This window comes from Protopterus annectens, chromosome 2.part0, assembly GCF_019279795.1.
Source record: "Protopterus annectens isolate FY-2018-M chromosome 2.part0, PAN1.0, whole genome shotgun sequence".
Taxonomy (NCBI): Eukaryota; Metazoa; Chordata; order Ceratodontiformes; family Protopteridae; genus Protopterus; species Protopterus annectens.
The window spans coordinates 764,969,510-764,987,381 of record NC_056728.1 but is presented as its reverse complement, the minus strand read 5'-3'; the positions used below and the strand labels follow the sequence as shown (position 1 = coordinate 764,987,381).

At 42.0% G+C, this 17,872-nt stretch overlaps 1 protein-coding gene across 2 annotated transcripts in view; it reads left to right on the top strand.

Annotated features, from left to right (window-relative positions):
- Positions 1-17,872, top strand: part of GLDC (glycine decarboxylase) — a 1,044,727-nt gene that overhangs the window by 156,161 nt on the left and 870,694 nt on the right. The window lies entirely within an intron of this gene.

The window sequence follows — 17,872 nt, the reverse complement described above, 5'->3', positions numbered from 1 at the left end:
TGTCTGGAGTGTGAAGATGTCTTGGAGACGGGTGCAAAAAATCAAGAGCTTGTATTTAAGATGAGAAAGGAGAACTCCTTTGCCAGTGGCTGGTTGGGAGAGAAAAGGGGAGATCTTTTTGGCCCAGAAGAGGAGGGAGTTTATTTCGGATCTCACTTTGTCTGTGTGGAAATTGAAGTTTAGTGACTGATCAAGTCATTCTCCTAAGTATTTGAAGGTGGTGGTTGTTTCTATGGAATGGTTGTGTAGGTCAAATATAGTTGATGTTGGATGAATTTTCTGTGGAGTTCCAAAAAGCATAATTTTGGTCTTGGTGGGGTTGAGTAGTAGTTTATGGTTTGAGCCATTGGTGGAGCTCATGTACGTCTGACTGGAGTTGGCATTGAATGTTGGTGTGAGAGTGGACTGATCAGTAACTGACCATGTCATTAGTATGGAGGATAAGTGTGAGTTAAGGGCGGTCACAAGGAAGTTTGGTTATGAATTTGGAGAAGAGGAGGGGGTAAGAATAGATCCTTGTGGCACACCTTTGGTAATAAGTTCAAATTCTGATTGGGAGGATCCTGTTTTAACTCTGAAGTTTCTGTCAGTGAGGACGTTTTTAAACCAGGGAGCAGAGTCTGGACTGATATTGATTTCAGTTAGTTATTTTAGAGACGATGGTGGTCAATTAAGTCAGATGTATTTGAATGGTCTGTAAATAGGGCAGTTGTAAGGAGGCCACTCTGAGTTTAGCAGGATGTCATCAGTTAGGAACCAAAGGGATGTCATAGCACTTTGCCAAGCAACAATCCATGTTTGAAGTACTGCTAGATCTAGAGGGAGAGTTTGGAGTGGACTGTCTGTTCAAGAAGTTTGCCATGAATTGGGAGGATGGATATTTTATGAAAGTGATGGGTATCTTTTGCATTGGTTTGCTTTGCGAAGGGTCTGTGACGTGATTTTTTTGTGAGAGACAGATTATTTATGTGGGTTAGAGGAAGACCTGTATGTTCTCTGCAGTGATATTAACCAAGTATTTATGTTGTACGCTCCAGGAGGGGTGTGAGTAGAAATATTGTCAAGTAGAATGGTGACTTCTGTGGGATTTATGCATTTGAAGTGAAAGAGGGGACTTCTTAGGCAGAATACATTGGACTTGTGTCAGTAAAAGTCCACCTCTGTTTCTGTCTCCAGATGTTAACGCAAAAAAAAAAAGTTGTAAAGAGATATCAAAATGTTATTTTCTTCCTGTTTAATCCATCACTTAGAGTATAATGTATCATATTGTAATGCACCAACATTATCAAGAGATGGCTACAATAAAAACAACTCTGCATATGAGAACATTAGAACTAATTTTAACGTTAGAGATTGAATGGCTCAGGGATACTTTGAGGAAGCATTACTTTACCGAGGGGGTAGCTAATGATTAGAACACCCTGCCCAAAGTAATAGTCTATTCAAATGCAGTAACAGAATTTGAGAATGCATGGGTTAGACATATGTTGATCTTAGAAGATTATTCTCTAGTTTATTTACTAGGTAGGCATATGGGAAGATAAGGGGGAAGCCATATGTCAGTTATGTGCTGTCAGAATATTTATCCCTGTCTGTGTTTTTTTTCATTGCACCCAATGCTGCAGTCTCTCTCAGCACACCACATGACTTCCCTTGTGATCTAGCACTATTTCCTTTTAATTTGTTGCAGCATTTCAATGTCCTGTCATAAGGTAGGTCCACAGTAGTAAGCTTTAACACAGTTATTCACACTTGAGGAGGCAGCACAGCATAAATGACTGGAATCTTGATGCATGTAGCTGAGACGGTGTATGAATAGTGAGGGAGCACCTGCACGTAACCCATTAAAAGGTTTAAAAAATTGTGTGGCAGAGAAAACGTGGGGAAGTGACTGAAAAGAGCTCCCTCCCCTTTTAAGATTAAAACTCTGCTTATATGACATAAGGAATGCAAAAAAAAAAAGGGGGGGGGGTAATTTTAGCAGTTTGAAGATTTGGAGCTGCCATGTGGTCAGGCTGTGTCTCAGGAAAAGGAGGGCTGTTGACACTGACTAAATAAAGAGATCTGCAGCAGGGTAGAAGAGTCTAGTCATGTCAGAACTGCTGAAGATTAATTTATTGAACTGTATTAAAAGGTGTGATAAAAGGACAGACATGGAAGCATCCTTGAGTTCTTATTCTGACCACCTGATGGATGTGAATGGGAGACAGAAAGAATGTAAAACGCACAGTGACCACCTTTGAAGCAATGTTGGAATTTGAGGGTAAAATTATGCGTACGTAAGATAGACACAGGAGTAAACGCCTAGGCACCAGATGCCTTCCTAAAAAGGCTGAGTGGATGAATTGTATGCAGTTAATGAAAGATAAGTTGTTAGGGTGGACTGAGGACTTTTGTGTTGAAGAAGGAAATTTGAATGAAGAGAAGTCCACAGAGTTTTCTTCCAATTTCAATGTGGGTGAAATTTTCTTAGAACACTTTTGGTTCACTTCTGCACCTTGGAACTCAGTTTGTCAAAACTGTGGAGTCCTACAAAATTGGTGTAATCATGATGATTCAGCATAAACAAGCAAAAGACAGCAACTTTTTGTAATGCATTAAACTGTGCAGGAGAGGGAATTTTAAATTCCAAGTGTTGTATCCAGCCTGCTTCAAAGTGAACCTTCCTAGAGAGTGGTTGTTTTTATGCTTCTGAAGATGGTATACTAGCTTTCCTCTACTGCTTTACAAGGGGTGTGAGGACTGTTGCAAGTATTTCAGAGGAAGACTTAAGGGCAACTAAGAAGGAAACATAACATTTTCCCCATATTTAAAAGAAGGCTGATAGAAAAGCAAAAAGTAACATTTGCTTTGATCCAAAAAGAAGTAATAAGGGTTCTTGTCAAGACTGTGATATTCTATCTGCATCAGCTGAATGGCTTTTGGATTGCTGAACAGCTGGTGTATTGTAATGTACTTGAACTGAATATAGGTTTAATATTTTTGTATCAAGTCTCTTTGCTTGATGTGTACAATATATATTTATGAGGTAGTGAGAACTTGCTGATTTCAGTCCAAATACAGTTTTCCTCTATAAAAAGTAATGTGCATGATTTTGGTGTATAACATACAAAATCTAAAGCTTTGGTTAAAGATTCAGTATTTAAAGATCTTTGTGTGTACGCTACTGATTAACAGGTATGGGAACATGGAATATCTTGTATTAAAAAGATTGCTTCCACCTGTCTAGGCAGGCAGAGGAATGTCTTGACACTCTGAGCTAAGAAAATACAGAAAGGGGATATTATAGGATTTGACTGAAGATGAGCTGCAAATCATCCATAAAACATGACCTTTTTCTGTTAAGTTGCGAGTCTGAGATAAGCGAAATGTAGTAGTTGTGAGAGGTTTAGGAAGTAAGATTAGCAGGTCTGTTTTAAAAATATTTAATGTAAGAATTGAGACCATACTAAAACAGTACCATTTGTCCCTAGCATTTATCTCTAGGGATAAGGGATTTTGAAAGTTGGATGCAGAAGTGACAGTAATTCAAAGTAGGAAGGAGGCTCTGAAAGAATTGGTGATGCAGTAGAATATGACAAGCTCTCTTGGTTTACTGCTATGACTTCTGTCTAAGTTCATCCAGAGTGCCTTTTCTGCTAGAAACAAATTATCCCATACTTGCGAGTATAGTAGGGAAACTATAAATATCTTGCAGTTTTGAAAATTTATACAAATTGTTGAATGTTGTCTTTCTGATTTTTGAGTTGCAATAACTCCTTTTTCCCTTGTAAGAACTTCACGTTATTTCATGCTTTTTGGGGCAATAAATGCCCCTGACAAAGTTGACAAATGATGCAACAGTGCAATACCTGTTATCCTGCCTGACCCCCCACACCCTAAGTAATGGAGGATGTGTGAAGTAGGGTAATGGAGTTTTGCTGAGCACAGGTAAAACCTAACAGTCCCAAATAAAGGAGATGGGCAGTGAGTGGGGCCATTACCATTGTGGAGGATAAAAACTTGACTAAAACCCCTGATAACTTGTTTAATTAGTAGTGTAGGTGTGTCACTTGAGCTGTATGAGGTATAGGAGATAGAGTGAATGATACCATTTGCCCATCTTTGGGGGTGGGAACCATTTTGCCTTGCCACACTAGTAACTCTTAGAGGAATGTAGGTTATTGTCCACAGCAACCAACTTAGTAAGTCCATATTGCACAGTGGTGTGCTGCATAGGGAAAGTGTTTATGTGATAGTATGTACTTGCATGCAATGGGCTGTATGTGTCCTGCCCTTCCTGGAGAACATGGCTGTCTCCTGGCCAGTTGGGTGAAGGAGGAGCCATGGGCAAAAACTCTTGCAGGCATAAAAAAGTCAATGGAGAGGTAAAACCATCTGACATAGGCAGAAAGGAAGAACCAAGTAGGCCTTATTAACATTCTGAATAAAGGAAAATCTAGGAAGAAATCAGAACACAAGTTAGAGAATTTGAAAGAAATGAGTAAGGAAAACACCCATCGTATTAAGCAATGCATCTCCATAAAGATGGCAAGAAAAAGCATAGCCAGCCTGCTACCAAGCTTATTGGTCAAAGAAGAGAAAATTAGCTGAAATGAGAGAGGTTTGCTAGGTCAGTTTTATTAGTCTGCTGGAAAAAGCTTTTATATGATGAGGTGGTGGCTGTGAAGCTTGTAGAAGGGTGCGGGAGGTGTCATAACCACAGCTCAAGAAGGTGGTGGAGGATCTCTGGATCACAGAGCAATAACTGACTTGAGAGTTAGACTAGATAGCAAGAACTAGTTTATAGGTCATGATGGAAGATGGGATTCTGTGATGGGGGTCAGAAGCTGCAGGGCTGTCAAACCAAAGAATCCTAGAATTGCTAGGATATGAGGAGGATGTGAAACCCAGGGAAGAGGTGCAGGATCTGGAGCAGATGTGTAGGTAGGGTAGATCCAAAATTAGGAAGAGTGTAGAGCTGAGGAGGAGTACCTTATATCGCAGGATGAGTGAAAAGACTGTATGAATGGATGTCCCTAGTGAAAGGGACAGTAAGGGACATTATACAGAAGGGCTTGGAGACATGAAATCTGTAATGACAGGTAGGCCAGACTTGGGAATGGGGTAGATCTAGATAAGAGTGTAATGACAGGGTCTGCCACTGCAAGGGTTCAGAAGAGTGGAATTATAGCCACTGCAATCCCACTGGTACACCCAACATGTTACACCCCCCTCTCCTTAAAAGATAGAAGGATTAGGCCTTGGGTAAATGTATAGTTTCCTATTCATTTGTCTGAGTTATTTATGAAGATGGTGTGGGCATGCTTTGCTTTAAAGAAAGTAGGAATTTCTCCCGGAGGTGAAGGATCCTTTCGGAGAAATCTGCCATACAAACAAGTTTTGTTTATGTTGCATTATAGATTTGGGGTCTTAGATGTTGTATTTGTTGATGTTAGTCTTTATATGGCTTATTTGTAGTCTTGTAGACCGAGTGTAAATGACCTTGTGTATATCTCTGTGATAAAGAAGCACGTTTTTGAGACTCTGGGTAACGCAGGGAGCTCATACTTGAGATATTTTGGAGTGGAGTCCCTGGGGTTATACCAAATAGTTCACTGTAGAGTAGTATTGACCTGATAATGGATGAGTAGAGGGGAATAACGATCTCTCTTGACCGCACTGACAATATGTCATGGCACAGGGACAAATTGGGTTAATTGTAGTTGCTTTTAACTGATTTTGTTAAATTGATAACATTGTTATCTTGTAGTTAAAAAGTTCATTAATGTGTTAAGCCAGAATTTTCTTTGCATGTTTTTTTTTTATTGAATGTTTGACTAATTTGTAAATTATCTTCATTCTTCCACCTTTGTGGCTATTTTTGATGGCATACCAGCTGGATTTAAGGCCTTTAAACTGGGGAACACTGAATATGCCCCCAGATAAAAATGCACACTTGCAAGTTTAACAGTTTGGCGAAGGCCTTTAAATGTTGATTCAAGTTGGGTTTTTGAATTTTGCGAACCATAAAGTCATAGTGTATGTTGAGTACTTTGCAACAGTGGGAAAAAGTAATTTTAAGTTGTAGCAACTTTCTGTAACTTAGTGATTTAAGCCTTTTTTGTACATGCACATTCAATTTACTTTAATAGTGTAAAAACATACATACAAGAGCAACAGGTTTAATCATCACAGCTTCTTGCGTGTCCTTAACTAACCAAGGTATTACATACTTTGATGGGCAGGTGACGTGCTTTTGTGAAACAGGTTTAGATTAGTTTTCAGACAACTGAAATTGCAAAAGGAAAAATGTTTGGAATAAGCATCATCTTGTGCAAAGTGGTTTTGAAATGTCAGAAAAGCTGGCTGGTTACAAAGAGCTGATGGGAAGCTGTTGCTGGTGTACCTCTGTAATGGAAGTAAACAGTTTTGGTACTGGAAAATACAGGTGGCAGGCAACCAAATGCTCTCACTTAAGTGGGTGGTGCTGATGTCCTCAGAAGCACCCAGAGACAGAGTGGTGTCATTAGTCCATTGTTTTCACTCATGTTTTTTTTTCCTTTCTGTTTACATTTTATTACCTTTTGCTTCTGTTATAGATTTTGAGAATGAGATGACGTACTTAATTGACAACTCTTCGCTGGAGGGAATTAACTCAAAGGGTAGCTGTATAAAAACCCTGGAAAGTTTGTGCCTTGGACAGTAGAACTGCTCATTTGTTTTTAAAATAACATGAATGGAATATAAGCAATGGTAGAATATAACTAGCTAACAGTGTAGGATGACAATGCAAGCTGATAACAGATTGCAGGACAATAATTATAAAAACAGGCTTAAAAAAATCTTACAGTAGCTTAGTTTGTTTATTCATAGCAAGCTTTAGGCAGCAGCAAACCCTGCTGTCGGTGGGGGCCCCCTGTTGCTGGGAGCCCCCAACCACAAGTTATCTTGATATTTCGTAGCATGTCTGCAAACCAAAAAAAAAATAAGTACAGCCATACCTCTCAATTGTGTAGATTTCCGCCTCATATTTTTGGTCTGTTACTAATAAAAATTGGGAATCTGATGTCAATCTTCATTCATACTTGACTGTTGGGTTCGGTTTCGATCCTCGGAACTGGCTTGGCCGTTATATCAAGCTCACACCAACCAGAAACTCTCAAGCCAAGGCTACCCATACTGTCCCTCTTCCCTTCACTTCAGATCTTGTTTGCCATATAGAAAATCAGATGGGTCAACCATGCTCTCAGCTAAGTGCTAAACTTTTTTCTTTGATATACATATATTTCCCTATATATTTCTCTACTTGTTTAAATTGTTGCTTGTTCTCCTTTGTAGTTATTGTTAGTGGTGTGTATAACCTTTTCTTTACCTTTTCTGGGTAGTTTCCAATTACCATCGTTGGTATAGGCCTTCCCTTTTCCTCTACATCGGATAATTCTTCGATACCATCGCTGGTATCTTATTTTCTTTCTATTACCCTCTTGGGGGTATTTTTCTACTTTCCATTGCTGGTGTATTCATTAAAAAAAAAAAAGGCTGTATTCTGTATTCCCTGTTTTTTCCGTTAATGTGAGGACTGTGGCAGAAAGATGCCCAACTCTGATGGGCATCTTTAATGTGTTTATTGTTTAGGTGTCCCTCATTTGGAGATACAACCATCATGTGATCTCTGCAAGGGTTTCAGTGCTCGCAGTCTTGCAGAGAGGTGAAACAAACTTATTCTCAAAGGGCTGCTAAAATTCCCTTTTAGTTTGGCTTTGTCTGAGGTGGAGACATCCAATTCTTCCTGAAAGGAATCTAAGAAAAGGAGCCATTCAGTACCTTCGTCCCCTAAGGTACAAGAAGCTAGAACTACTAAAACTCTGGTTTTGACTCATCCTTTGGAACCAAGGCCTAAAATATATAAATCTGCACCGACTCCTGCTCCGGCACTGAACTCTGTCACATCTCCCATGGTGCCGACCGTTTTTGAAGCTACCAAAACTCCTACGGCCGAGCTTATTGGTACCTATGACCCTCTTGGCACCAATAATAGTCTCTCCAAATATTCCTGTAATGTCTTCCTCTGTAAAGCAAATTACTGGTCAACAGACCACAGTGCCGAAGGTCGAGAGTATACCCAAGTCCATTTCTTGAAAGGCCAGAATCTCCCTCTGAGATGTCCATCCATTCCACCAGGAGCCTTTTGGAGCTGGATATAGTCAGATTGGATCAGCTGTTGACAGCTAGAGGCCTTCCTGCTCCCCCTCAGATCATAGGCAGTTACTAAGCTATTGGCCCTGAGGCCCTTACAAGCCTAGCCAAGAATTTAGCCCATGTTCCAAAAGTCAAGACCCTATGCCACTGTCAAGCAGGGACATAGGTGGAATCCCAGGGGTGTATTTTCTGTTATCAGTTATCCAGATTATGCTTAAAATGGTTTAATGAGGTACTCTGCTTTTTGTGGAGGGAGAATCTAGTCCACAAAAGGGGGAGTCTCTGGGACACAAATCTGTCCCGCCAACAAGTCCTGTTGGTGTCACAGACCAGGTTGAGGTCACGCGTGTGGGTTACTTGAATGAAGCTTGAGTTGTAGATATGCAGCAGTCCCATCGGGTCGGGGTCTGAGATTGCTTTGTATGCCAGACAGAGGTCACCTCTGAGGAGTCTGTAGGAAACTAAATAGAGGGACAGAGCTTTTAGCCTATCTGTTAAGGGTAGATGTTTGAGGCCCTGGATTCTCCGGGTGAGGAACCTGTGTGGTCTCTCCAGCTGCTGCATGTGCTTTGTGAGGTACATGCAGAAAAGGTAATTATACTCAATAATGGGTCTTATAAGGGAAGAATACAGGGATGTTATGACCACCTTGTCCCTGGATGAGATAATGAGGTGGGCCATATAGAAAGTTTTCTGTACAACGGAGGCAATATTTGTGGGGACATCATTCTCCCCACAAGGGATGATTATGCATTTTTGGCCTTCAGTTTGAGGCCATGTTTCTGGCACCAGTCATTTGTGTGGGTGAGACCCTCTTGGAGGATGTCCGCATCACTAGGGGAACTGATGATGGCACCCCAGCTTACAGTAATCTGCAAAATTGCTCAGCCATAGTCCACTGAGTAGTATATCCCAAACTGCAGAGGCCACAAGACCGATCTCTGGGGAACACCGCTTTTTATGGGTCTACTACTTAAGGTGGATTCCCCTATTTTGACTAGTTTGGTACCATCAGTCATCTAGTTTGCTACCCATCTGGTAACATATGGATTGATGCTAGTTCATCGAGTTTATCTGTTATACCTGAGTGGGGAATAGTATTGAAGGCCTTGGCCAGGTCAAAGTAGGCGGTGTGCACCATCTTCCCCTTGTCTATAGCCTTGGGACGTTGACTAAATTTAACAGGCATGACCTCCCTTTGACAAAACCAAACTGTGTGGGATCAAGTGCCTAGAGGTTGCCAATGTCCTTGTTAATGAGGTCCATGATAATCCGCTCTGTGGCCTTGCAGATCAGGCTAGTTAGGCTGATGGGTCTATAATTTCCTGGATCAGTGGATGCTCCACCTTTGTGCAAAGGGATGACAGTAGCTGCCCTCCCGGTACTCGGGCTTTGGTTGAATAGGGTGCCTAATGGTGCTGCAGGTTCCTGCCTGAGTTCATGTAGGATGCAGCCTGGGATGTTATCGGGTCCCATTGAGGCTGTATTTTTTGCCTTAGAGAGGTCAGTGATGACTTGCTTCCTAGATATAAGGGAAGGTGGGCAGGTACTGGGGATGTCCTCTTTTACTGATGGAGGACAGAGGAGTGAAATTTTCACTGAATCTATCTGCCAGCAGGTTGGCTCTACCTACAGGGTTTGTGTATGTGGTGTCCTTGACCACCAGTTCTGAGCAGATCTGGGTGCTTCGCTTGATATTGCAGATGTATGTGAAGAAAGACTTATGATTTGTCTTTAGTAGATGTGGCCAGTTTGGACTCCAAGCTTGCTTTGGAGGATTTCACTAGTGCTCTTACTTGCTTGCTAAGGAGAGATTACTTCCAATTAGGCACCTGCTCCTTCTTGGTCCTGAGCAGCAATTTTTTTCTTTTTATTATAGAGTTTATTTATTGTAGATGTCCACCAGACAGGTTTACCCTTCCTTGAGGATGATTCCGTCCTGTCTGGTATTCCTGATTCCATGCAGGTATATGAATACTCCTGTAGTACTTTGGTGTAGGTTTGGACATGGGTGCCAGTTCCTGTAGAGGAGGAGGGGTCTGTGAAACTGTTTATACCTTCCCTCAGGAGATTGTAATAAGCTTTGGAGAAGTTTTTTTGTTTGAATTGACCCTAGCTGGGGAGGGGGGGAGGGGTTGGGAGAGATGGTGACTTCGAAAGTGGCAGCTTTGTGGTTGGATCTTACCAGGGCTGATGACACTGTAGTGATGCTGCAGTGGTTACCCATTTTGGTTATTACCAATTCCAAGATATTTTCACTTCTTGTGGGGGTGTCAACCAACTGGTCCAAGGCATTTGCATTGAGGAAGTCAAGGAATCGCTGGGCATTTGTGTTTTGGCATGAGTATTTCTTCCAGTCTATGGTTGGATAGTTAGGACCTCTATCCTGCCCGGAGGTGAGGGTTACTGTCCCAGGACATCCATATATATTCTTCCTTCAACCTCTTTGCAGATCCTGGAGTCCACTACTTCTTTGTTCCTGGTGCCAGCTACTTTGGTACCGATGGTGGATATCACCTTGGTTCCAGAACATTCTGTGGTCTGTGGCTCCATCAGAGCCAACCCACCCTCACAGGGGACCATGATTTGGCTGCCAGCTCCGGGATCCCTGGATCAGCTCCGAATTTTTCCACGGTGCCACCTACGGTTCCTGGAGACTTGGCAGTTACAAGTTCTCTCGTGGCTCCTACTCTGGGTGGGGGCTCATTGGAGCAGGGTGTGTGACCCCGGTTCTGAGGTTGTCTTTCTTGGTTCTGGACTCCCATCCCTCTTTGGGTGGGCCTGCCTTCCAGATTGTGGAGAGAGCCCTTGCCTCAGCAGGCTAACAGTTGGTACCATCCCCATTGGAGTGTCACATTTATGTATCCTCTGGCTCGCAGCTGTCATAATCTACTGCCTTGGGGCAGCGAGCACAAGAGCAGCAAGATACCCTATTGCAGAGTCCCCCATCTTTGGAGTCCTCCTCAGACCTTCTCTTTGAGGAGCCACCCCATAAGAGATCGTGCAAGAGGAAGCACCTAGATTCTCCAGAAGAATCAGTCATTAAGGATACAGATATCTATGATGGGGAGGGGTCCCCTCGGTCACCCCCTGATGTCTCCTTTGGAGACATCCTGGAAATTCTGAAACAGAGTGGTGACAGGAAGCCCACAAAACCATCCTCGAGGAGTCTGTCTTCTTGCAGGGCTTTTGTGCTCGAATTTCTACTTCTTGGGTGACCCTGTCTGCCGATGAACTGATCAAACTCATGCATACCATAGAGCCATTTCCCTGGAGACCGGACAAAATTCTTTCAGCGCCAGAGGATTAGCCCTGCTGGTTGGAGGGTCTAGCAGTAGATGCCATGGTGGTGGCAGCTGCCACAAAAAAGGAACTCATCGAGGAGAGTTCAGCTGTCCATCCTCCAAACTGAGTGTCCCCAGTCCCGGACAATTGACCGATTCTGGTAGCGGGTCTTCGCTTCATGGACCTTTGCCATATGGTCCTTAAATATTTTGGCACGCTTCATGTGACTCCAAAGGGATCTGATAACTGAGCTTTCAGAGACCTAGGCAGGAGCAGTGTCTGAGGTCCGGGATAAGGATGGCTCCAAGCTTGCCACCCTGGAGTCTATCTCCAACTCCTCCACGTGGCTTATTGCACGTATAGCCGAAGGGGCATCCAGGGCAGCAGGTACAGGCGTTGCCATCTGGTGCCACACCTGGATCCACTTATGTGACTTTTCAGACCCTTTCAGTTCTTCCTTTATCAGCACTCCTGTTGATGCCACTTTGTTATTTAGCCCAAATATCAGAGACACATTAGCTAGGTGTGAGGAGGATGGAAAGATCCTTTCTGCCATGGGCATGCCTTTTTTCACCCCTCAACGACCTTACTCCAGGAATCAGAGGAGTGGGAAGATGTGGTTCACAAAGTCCCAAAGGTCTTTTTGGGACATGCGTCGAGAGTATTACTCCCAGGACAGAGGGGGGAACTCTTCGGGAAGATGCCCCTCCATGGCAGAGGGGGCCTGCACAACCAGGGTTTCAGGGATTCCTTTTCTGGACAGCCCTATCAATGTTCCTGAGCGGCGGCCCAATTGCTTACCTCTGGAAGCAGTCTGGGGAAGATTCTGTCTGCACTATTCAGCCTTGCACACAATAACATTGGATTCCTGGGTGCAGATCATAATTACCAGAGACTACCGTATTCCCTCCAATCTTTATTCCAGACCACAAAGCTGAATTCTTGATGCTCCACCCAGTCAGAGGGACATAGCAACAGTATAAATTCAAAAACTGCTTCAAAAAAGTCATCCAAATAGTCCCACCAGACCAAATAGGATATGGATTTTAGTCAAGATTCTATTTAGTGCCAAAAAAGACAGGAGACTGGAGGCCAATCTTAGACCTCAGTGAAATTTGTGCAACAGACAAAATTCCGTATGGTCACAGTTCAGTATATCCTTCCTTTTCTGGAGAAAGACTATTGGATGTGCTCAGTAGATCTTCAGGATGCGTATTACCACATAAAAATGGACAAACGCTCCAGAAGATTATCATTACCCATTTCGAGCACTGCCCTTTGGTCTCACCATATCCCCCAGGGTGTTCAAATGCATGGTAGTGGTAGCAGCTCACTTAAGACTACAGGGATTCTGTGTGTTTCCATATTTAGACGGCTGGCTCCTCACCGCCCCCACCAGGCATCTGCTGCCTTCCACCCTGGACTCGGATGTATCCCTGGTAGGGTGGGACAAGGGCATTTTCAGAGAAAGACAGTCCAAGGCACTTGTTCCCCCTCAGGAGGTCAATTTGCATATCAACTTCCTAGAACTGAGGGCAGTGCTCTTAATGTTGGAAGCATTCCAATCTGCTCTCCCTTCAGGGACAATTGCTATTCAGTCAGACATGTCATTGGTCTGGTACATCAACAAACCGGGGGGAACCAGATCCTACCCTCTGTCGGGAAGCCCTAAGAGGTTGGCAATGGGCAATCTCCTCCAACCGCTTTCTGATAGCAATGCACATTCTGGGGAACTCCAGTGTGATTGCGGACAAACTGAGCAGATGCATTCTCCTGCCTCATGAGTGTTCTGTCAATCCCAGTGTAGCGACGAAGATCTTTTGTCAATGGGGTCAGCTTTGCTATCTGTTTGCCTCTCCCATAAACTAGAAATGCAGCAGCTACTTTGCTCTAGTACCCCCTCGGGGGAGTCCCAGAGAGATGCTCTACTCCATGAGTAGCCCCCAGGAGTTTTTTATGCCTTCTCTCCAATCCCTCTTAATTCCTCAATTTTTGAAGAAAGCCCAACGGTTGAGAAGCAAAGTGATTGATTGTCATTGAACCTTATTGGCCCTGTCAAGTCTGGTTTCCCTTTTTCTGGCCTCACTTAGTTCACCGTCCATGGATTCTGGCTCCATCTCCAGACCTGTTATCTGATACACAGGGCCTGGTTCATCCCAGTCTACAAAATTTCAAGCTGATGGCTTGGTTTCTCCACTTCCAGTAATTGCCAGACGAAACAGTTTATCTCTCCAGTACAAAAATGCTTCTGGCTTCTCATAAGCCATCCACCAGAAAACTTTATCATAGTAAATGGAAGAGATGTGTGTTCTGGTCTTGATGCAAGGGGTATTGATCCTTTCTCAGCCTTGAGCAATAAGGTGTTGAAATTTCTAACCACCTTATTCCAGTTGTGAGCCTCTACTTCTACCATTAGAGTTCATTTAGCTGCCATTTCAAATTTCCATAATGGGTTCAATGACCATTCCTTGATGTCTCACAGTTTTTGCAAAACTTTTCCTAAGGGTGCTTTACATTTGAAACCACCTTTCAAAGAGTCCATTGCGCCTTGGAATTTAACATTGGTCTTGCATTGTTTGGTCTGTCAGCCTGTCGAGCCAGCAACCACCTGTGATATCAAGTTTTTATCTTGGAAGACTCTTCCTGGTAGCCATCACGTCCTCCAGGAGAATCTCAGAATTGCAGACTGTGTGTAAAACACTGTCACTCAGAACTAATCCCTCTTTTCTACCTAAAGTAGTTTCCGATTCCAATATTAATCAGATCATAGATTTACCAGTCTTCCCAAATTTCTCAAATGAGAGAATATTGTTTGCATTTGTTGGATGTACACAAACAATTAAGTTTTTATTTGAATAGAACAAAATCAATTAGAAAATCAGACCAATTGTTTCTTTCCTTTTCTGGTACTAGACTGGGCAAACAAGTTTCGACGGTCACTCTGTCAAAATGGTTGAGAGATTGCATTACTTTTATTTATGACCAAAATAAGCTAGGCTTAACAAAAGTTAGGGCTCATTCTACCAGCTCTGTTTCCACCTCAGTAGCCTTTCATTCCAGTGTGTCTATGGATGCATATGTGCAGCAGCAACTTGGACTACCCCCCCCCCCCCATACCTTTATCACTCATTACAAATTGGATATGGTCTCCAGGGGAAGAGCATCCTTTGGCTCTATGATGCTCAGGAATGTCCTTCCCTAGGGCCTCCCAGGGTCTAAAGTAGCTAGGGACTCTGTCCCAACAGTCAAGTATGAATGAAGATTGACAACATCAGATAAAGAAGTTATGTTCTTACCATAACGTTCTATCTGTGTTGTCGATCTTAATTCATTCTTGACATTCCACCCTCCTACCCCCACTAAGAGACTTCTGGAGGTTCAGAACTAGTCCTGGGGTTCTAGTAGGGTTGTTGCTCAGACAAAGCTTCCATGATTTTGTACTTTATGGTCAAAACTCGATCTGAGGTAAAGGGAAGAGGGGCAGTATGGGTAGCCTTGGCTTGAGAGTTTCTGGCTGGCGCAAACTTGCTATAACAGCAGAGTCTGTTCCGAGGTTCTGAACTGAACCCAACAGTCAAGAATGAATGAAGATCGACAACACAGATGGACTGTTATGGTAAGAACATAACTACTTTTTTGACAAATCACTGGGATGATCTAAGGATTAAAGTCACTAAATAATGACCTGCATTTGAGTTTCAGACTTCACATCATTCAGATAATGCATGCTAATACAAATCCTGTTCTAGCAAGTTTCTAAGTTTGTAAGAGCAATATTTAAAATTTGTCCCTGTTTTTGTGTCTTTGTCCCCCCCATTATGTCAAGGTTTGTCCAGACTTCTTGTGCCAACAGGATGAGAGGTATGAGTACAGCAATCCTGTGTACTTAATAGACCAACCTCCGATGAACGAAAAAGAAACCAAAAACTCACTGGTTGGATTCAAGACGCTCTCCACAAGATGCTGGAATATTTTTCCTTTTATTTACTGATAGACTTGAAGTGCGTTCAGTATCATGCACTTTTCAGCAAGTGAATACTCAACTTCTTCAGAATGCAAAACAGTGGAGCCTTCCAAAAGGCTGCCTTTAATACATCAATCAATTAACACTAATTAGAACATTTAAAAGGTCTGTTTCACTAATTAAAACAAGCATAGTAAACTGCAACCTATAAAAACAGTATGTAAAGACTAAAACAACCACCAGGGCTAGTCAATACAAAGCATGCTTGATTCTATATAATAACAATAAAATATTTAGAAGTTAGAATCCATCACAGTATAAGTAACAACACTGATGTGAAGGTGTAAACTGTGTTTGTTACTTTTCAATATTAATGTGCAAAATTAATACAAGTCATCCCCTATGTACAAAACCATCCCCTTTTCAACAAATCTCTACTGTTTGGAGGTTAAGCAACTTTAGAAAGTTCTAAAATTGCAGGGTTTTTTTGAAACAACTTTAAGAAGTTAAAACACACAATAATAATAATAGGAAGTACCATGCAACTAAAAATGAAAATAAAAATAAACTTAAAAAAAGAATTAATGTGTCTTGCTGCAAATAGGTCTACTTCCTACTTAGTTTGCACGTAATTATGCATCCAATACAAAATGTACAAGTTGTAATGTGTGCTGATATTTAGTCTTGTAAGTGCCTAAATGTATATAAAGCATCCACCTATTAATAGGCTTGACAAGGGGTGAGTTTACTACCTCTCTAAGTTCTTTAACCTCAGTATACACTGAATTGAGCACATTTCATTTATGCCAGGTCTCTGGTTAGAATTAACCCTCAATTGCCAAAGGAGCTCTTTCCTTTCGAGTTTAAGTGAGTCATGACCACCCCTTCCATCACTGACCTGTTGGTCAATGGCCCTGAATTTGAACTCGTGTCCTGGATGTTCGTTAACGTGCCTTGCCAAAGCGTTGGACAGTTTATTACACCTAATGCTGTATAGGTGTTCGTAGATCCTCTCGTTTAACCTTCTGTCCGTCTTCCTATATAGAAGACCGGCAGTGACAACACTTGGCTAAGTACACTACCTGTTTACTGTTGCAATTGAGTTTATAGTTTGTTTTAAACTTCCACTCACCTATTTCAAAATTACAGCCTTCATCAATAAACTTACAGTACTTGCACATGTTACATTTAGTCATACCTTTCCTAGTTGAAAATCCCTGTTTACTACTCTCGAGGAGTTCTTTCAAGTTGCTGCCCTTTTGTATACTATCTTTGGTTTAATTGGGAGTTTGTGTCTCAATTCATCATCATTAGCCAGGAAGTCCCAATTTTTAGAATAATATTGAAGATAGCGTTGGAATCTAGGTTGAATGTGCAAGTAAAACTAGCCATGTAGTTCACCTCATTCCTTTCTCTCCTTCATTAACCACTGTAACACTCTGGCCTAACACCTCTCATTTAACAGTGGTACATATACCTTCAAGGTTCTTTTGTTTTAACTTCCTCGAAAATCTCAGTGAGGAAGTCATGAGGGTAACCCTCCTAAAAGAACTGAAATAAGGTTTCACATTCACCAACAAATTCCTCATCATACGTTATCATTCTAGCTGCCCTTACTAACTGACCTTTTACAACAGATTTCTTTTGATGTTTAGGGTGGCAGCTAGAAAAATGGAGGAAGGAATTAGAGTATGTCGCCTTCCGATGTATCTTAGATACCCAGGTTTTCTTATTATAATCTTTCCTAAGGTCGACATCTAAATAGTCTATTCTATCCTTATTGAAGTGAAATGTGAAGGAAAGGAAGTCCATAGAATTATTGAGGTACCTAATGAACTCTTCGATCTCAGTGTTTGTTCCATCAAACATCACAAACATATCGTCTAGGAATCGAGTGTAGAAGAGGAGCTTTGAATTGTGGTCTCCTTCATTTAGTAAATAGGATCTCTCCCAAGATGCCATGACTAAATTAGCTATGCTCCCCACATGGGGAACCCATGGCTATCCCAATTTTTTGATGGTATAATTCCTTCTCAAATTTGATAAAATTGTATGACAGGACCACATCAATTAACTCTCCTACCAATTGACTTTCTTCACTAGTTGCTCCCAGTGACCTTAACATAGCTGGTACCCAATCTACTGCTATATTGTGGGGAATAGAAGAGTAAAGGTCTTTCACGTCGATAGTTACAAAGAAGCAATTAGGGTGGAACCCCAAAGAATTAATAGGACTTAAAAACGACCAGGAGTCTTTAGTGATTTGCTTTTCCATTACCACATATTTCTGTAAAATACTATCCAAAACCTTGGCACAGGTATATGTGATACTGTTTCTCCCGTCCACCAAGGGTCTCATTGGATGGTTACATTAACCACAACATATCAACGGAAGAAAGAACTGAATTACAGTTCCTTAGGGAGGCCCCTGTCCGCTTAATG